A 6,000-nucleotide genomic window follows, 5' to 3' on the forward strand; every position below is an offset into this window, starting at 1 on the left:
TATTGACCTAGTTTTAGTACTCGAACATATACATACGCTTTGGTGCGCCAATGCTTTCAGAAATTGACAGGTTTTAAGGAAAAACTATTTAAAGAAAAATTTATTTTTCTTTCTATTTTTGACCTTTCCCGAAGGTGTTTAATTAATTTACACAAGGCAAACAAATCGAGTACATGAACACATTGTAAATCACGGCTTCCTACCGCGAGATAACCGATCTCGACTAATAATCGTGTAATTAGTAAGTAATTAATAGCTGACACTTCGCGGACAAAATTCCCTCCACACACATCTAAGAATTAAAATCTAATTTCTAATCGCGTTATTGACCTATTATTTTCATATTTTTCCTGATGCAAAAAGTAAAACCCAGGCGTTGTTTTGGCTGCATACGTTAACGGGTTAAGCTGAAAATGAAAATTGAAAATAGAATGTGTTCAACTGAAAATAAAGCATTTAAACTAAAGAAGAGAACGTGATAATAAATAGAAAACTATAGTTGCGTCACAGTTTATTATTGCGTGCGGGTGAAATGTGGGTCAGATCCGGTTCAAGGAAGAAGATGAGGAGAGGAAGAGCAACAGAGAGTGTTTACGTCCCGGAAACATGACCGGATCGAGATCGCATCCCCGTTATCCCTGTTGTTATGTCACTGTAGAACGGGGAACCGAGTAGAGCAACGGCAATTGCCTTGGAATTAACCTACATTATGGCCAACTCTACCGCTGACACTCGACTTGTCCGGCTGCGTATTTGCGCGGGTTATTTGCGGCCCTCGGGTCAGTATCCTTTCGGGAAAATATAGGTCAAGCGGTTGCCCGTCGTTTTAACTCCTAACAGTTCAACGGAAGCTTCTCTATGCTTATAACTAGATTACTTTACAAAAAATATTAATTCCCTTATTAAAAAAATAAATGTCAAATTGTAAAAATTAATTCTATTTAAATTTCTCAATATGCCAAGTTAATAAAAGACACAAATACTTATCTAGATTTAATTATTATATAATTCCAAACTTGATGGTGTTTCTTGATGTCTGCAATCTCTTTATCTTGTACTCCAGATTCTTGTTACGATAATTTTTGTACAACCTCAATTGTAATTAAAAAACCTAACATCAAATGACTGTTTTAAAGTGTGTTCCATCTCCATAACATCAGAAAGCGATTTGTCCAAAACAATCCAATGTAGTACGCAACATTTTCGGAATAAATTTTTCAAAATCGAGTAACTTTTTTATTTTATTGCCAAAGATGGATTATAAGTACTTATCATCTTCATTAGATCATTGTTCACCTTTTAAGGCCAAGCAAATCAGAATAGTATAGATATGGAACCCAACTTGTGGGTATCAAATGGAATCTAGAAATGTGCGTATACGCTTTGAATTTATATCTTAATACTAGGTCTCTCCTACTATTGATAATGAGATAACTTCCTAAAGATGGTGTCTTTTGGCTCAAGGAAACGAGAGATAAAGATCCAGATTCTTTTTACTATAAATTTTCTCTCCAGATTCTTGTTACTATAATTTTTATACAACCTGAATTGTAATTAAAAAACCTAATATCAAACGACAGTTTTAAAGTTTGTTCATACACAAATACACTCAACGATGTCAACAACAAAGGTGTTAAATGTCATTCATATTACAATATAGGCGTTATAATTGGTTTTTCAAGTATTTGCGCTACTGCCTTGGCAGCTTAGTTGCCTTAGTTTTCAAATGTAATGTACATTTTGAAAATGAACTTAAAAAAACTACAAATGAAAAGGCACCAACATAACTTATACATAGATATAGATTAAATAGATTTAATTGAAATGAAACGCATTTCATTTCGGTCTTTGAAATTTTTCGTCCTCGATTCGATTACTATGATTAACTTTAATTATCCATAGATTAGATATACGCAATGCACAGTGTAGTGCAGGAGATATTTATCGAATCCCACGCAATTTTGCGGATACAGGAAATTTCGTTTTGTTTTGTTGGTTCTTATTCAATTTTGTTTTATTTTATCTAGTTATTTCCGCAGACGAAACCGAAAGAGTGGAAAGCATTTGTGTTGTTGATTCAAGGTTTTCTTCTGGATTTGAACGTAGTTTCGTCCCGTTCACTGTGCCACAGGGTTACCAGATGCAAGAGAATCTTTTAATCAAAGCTGTATTTGGTATTTACTAAAGGTTATTCTAATTAACTCACAAATAAATTATTTTTATTAAAATTATCTTATTGGAAATCTTTGATAATTTATTAATTTATTTTTTTCAATGCAGTTATTTAGAAATAGGACAAAGGGTCGATGTACTCTCTCGTGGTGGTGGCGCAGTTGCGCCATCGATTTCGGCGCCGTGCCCTTACCTCACCTATTTTTGGAGGTCATTAACTTCTCGGCGAAAAATCCCAGAACGAAAATAATAAAACGAAAAAATTTCAAGTTGCATAACGCACGGTGTACGGTTCGTAATCTCCGCTTCGGTTCTTTTTTTTACGACCCGAATTCGGAGTAAGGGAAGGTGTTATCGGCGCCTCCAAGGAGGAGGTGAACGACTCTGAACGTTGACGCGCTCGAGTTTAAATATTTTAACAACTTTGCGAAGTAGAACGAACCACGTTCCACCTTTTTTTATCGTGTACTAAGGCACCGATAGCGGATTTGCCCGCGTTTTGCAACGACAACGTTAATTAATAATTAACCTCGCGTGTAAACACTGCAATTTCCGATCAATTTTTTTCTTTTTTTTAATAATCCGATCGATCATAAAAGTTGATCGATTAAGGAATGTTGTTATTTGTTTATTGAAATAACTTGCCGCGCATTTAAAATTTTCTATAACTTCTACATATTTACAATCGTCGAGAAATAGTTGAGCTTAAAAAATCATAACTGCGATGTTTATGGAAAATAAAAAATTATTTATGACACATTTAATCTATAACAAATTTGCTTTAAAATGTTCTTTATTTCATGATGATATCTCAATTCGTTCTGGAGATACGATTAATTTTAATTTCTACTTTTCAACTACATTTTAATCAAAAAACAGTAGGGTTCCAAAAATCATAACAGCGATGTTTGTGGAAAATACAAAACTATTTATGGCACATTTAATCTATAACAAATTTGCTTTAATGTTCTTTATTTCATTATGATATCTCAATTCGTTCTTGTGATACATTCTACTTTTCAACTTTATTATAACCAAAAAACAGTAGGGTTTAAAGAATCATAACAGCGATGTTTATGGAAAATAAAAAATTATTTATGACACATTTAATCTATAACAAATTTGCTTTAAAATGTTCTTTATTTCATGATGATATCTCAATTCGTTCTGGAGATACGATTAATTTTAATTTCTACTTTTCAACTACATTTTAATCAAAAAACAGTAGGGTTCAAAAAATCATAACAACGATGTTTATGGAAAATACAAAATTATTTATGGAACATTTAATCTATAACAAATTTGCTTTAAAATGTTCTTTATTTCATTATGATTTCTCAATTCGTTTTTGAGATACGATTTTTTAAATTTTTGTTTCAAATCTGCAACAGTCAAGTAAAAAGAGTTTGGTGGGTTTTGTTGGGTTAGGTTGGAGAGTTTGGTGGGTTCTCTTAGCTTAGTATTTTTTTGCCCTCCATTTTTCCCTCTACAATAAGCTTTTCCATCTGTGCGGTTTGCCTCGCCAGGTATCCAAAGTAGCAAGGTATGATCTATTAATTAACTTAATCAACCTGTTTTTATCTTTACTTTGTTAAATTTTCAAAATTAGTTCTACGCTTAGTCTAGAACACTCTGAGCTACTGCCTGTAGGTCCATCGCTCAAATCAGCAAGAACATGGCTTTGAAGATCTCGGCCGATATCCCATCTATTTCGAGTGATTTGTGGTTTTTTATGTCGGATATGGCTCTTTCTATTGCAGATCTTAATTTGTCTACTTCATCATCTGCATCAGTTACTATACTTTTATGTTCTTTATCATTTGGGTAAAACTCCCTTGCATGGTTGCAAAAGAGTTTAACATAATGATTTTTCATCTTTATTTTATTGTGTCTAATTGTGTCCTTTTTATCCAAGTTTTGGTGTTGTCCCATTATATTGTTATATATTATTCTGGTTATAGTATTTTTTCTAGCTGATTTATCTTTACTGGACTTTGCTTCTTGGATATTTGTAGTTTTAGAGCCAACGTTGTTAGTAGAAGATTAAGGTCTTGTTTTAGTACTCTTTTCTTTTCATTCCACAATATGAATGTTGTTTCAAAGGTATTTGCAAAACTTTTCAGCCGAAAAATTTATAATTTGGTATACCCTAACCACAAATATTTTGTGGTAAAATATTTCGAAATAGTTTTGGAGAAAAAAAATCTTAAAAACAAATAACTTTGTTAAAAAAGATGTTTTAAAACTTTCCTTTTTTGTGAAAATTGAAAATTCACACACTAACCCTAACCCACGCATCTAATCGCGTGGACGTGTGTTGCAACAGCACCGCGACCCACATGCAGGTCATTGCTATATGTTGAGCGATCGCTTCCATTGAAATCGAAATGGAAGGTCGCTGGAGAACTGAGGGGGGCCCGTTCCACCAATACGAACCCAGCTTAAATCCGATTGGCGCCTCGTTCCGCACCGCAGCTATGCGAACGTCCCTTTATTTATCTTTTTTATTCAAAATAAAAATAGTTTTGACATTTTTCTTTCTAATAACAACAAATTAATGAAATAGAAATAAATTAATTAATTAATTAACACATAAAATTAAAAAGAAATAAATTTGTTATATAATAATAGAATTATTTATAACAAAAAGTAGGATGTTTTGAAATCCCACAAACTTTGGAATCAAAAAATTTCTTAATTCTATTAATATCTTAGAATTTGTGGCATTTAAAACGAAAATTATTTTAATGCTACTGCGCCTTTTGCGATGTGCGCAGTTGCTTGCGCATTTAAATCTTTGGTCACAGCCTGCTACGATCCGAAATGGCGCCCCGATTTCTTGCTATCGATAAAGTTTTGGACTTTAAATAATTGGCCCAATTAAACAATTAAATTAATAAGAAGAATAAAAATTAAATAATAACTTCTAAAACAGTATTAATAGAAAATCCGTTGTTTTTCGCTACAATATTTTGTTTCCTTGTTGACGACTCGGTGCATGAAATCGTGGTAAAAGCGGCGCAGTAAATAGAATTCAAGGTTAGCAAATGTTTATTGGCCAAGAGGCGATAAAAATGATTTTATACAATGAATATAAGAAATTGTTTTTTAAATGACCCAAAGAGAATCAGAGGAAACTTAAAAAAAAACAAAAAGCAAAAGTGTTTTAAAGAAGAAAAGAGAAAGTGGAATTCATACAAATCGGTTAAGTTTCTTTACCATGAATATTTTAGAGGGTATTGAAAATCTTCTTGGAAATTTTCTTCTTAGAACTATTATTTTCTCTACGCTAATAGAAATGGAATCGGCTAAATAGAATCAACAAAATAGAATAGATTTGACTAAATAGAATAATGTAGGAATAATAAATAATAAATTAACCGATGTTTTCTAACTTTCCAGTATGTACGTGCCGATTTAATGGGTTTCTCAACAAGATTCCGGGCAAATTATTCGCTGAGGCAACTTGTTTAACCTTTCGCTGGCCGCCGTGCTTCGAAGGGAAATATGTCAGTCAAATGCAATTAACCGTCAGTAATTGTTGCATTGCTCTAAAATTGGATCAATATAACCAGCACAAAACACTTCGCGTAATACACGTTTATTATCTAGTTAAGCAGCTCACTTGAAAAACTTTAAAACCCCACATTAAACGAGAATTTTGAAATTTTCATCTGTTTCTAAATTACTTCTTAAAAAGGTGATCTAAAGCACCACCTGCACCCATGAATATATTGTGCAAAAGATGTTCAAAAAGGTCTCGACGTGGTGTTACAACAGTTCACTGACCGCTCAATGCCCAAGAACCCTTGAAAAAGTGTCCGTTGC

The 6,000-nt window shown here is 32.8% G+C and overlaps 1 long non-coding RNA gene across 1 annotated transcript; it reads right to left on the reverse strand.

The window, feature by feature from the left end:
- Positions 1 to 3,293: 3,293 nt before the first annotated feature.
- On the reverse strand, positions 3,294 to 4,518 carry LOC139431509 (uncharacterized). Its single transcript, XR_011641613.1, has 2 exons — positions 4,457 to 4,518; positions 3,294 to 4,377 (listed from the first exon to the last, which is right to left on the reverse strand). It is a non-coding gene; the product is annotated as an uncharacterized lncRNA (long non-coding RNA).
- Between the last annotated feature and the right edge of the window lie 1,482 nt (positions 4,519 to 6,000).

This window comes from Onthophagus taurus, chromosome 10 (genome assembly GCF_036711975.1).
Source record: "Onthophagus taurus isolate NC chromosome 10, IU_Otau_3.0, whole genome shotgun sequence".
NCBI lineage: Eukaryota > Metazoa > Arthropoda > Insecta > Coleoptera > Scarabaeidae > Onthophagus > Onthophagus taurus.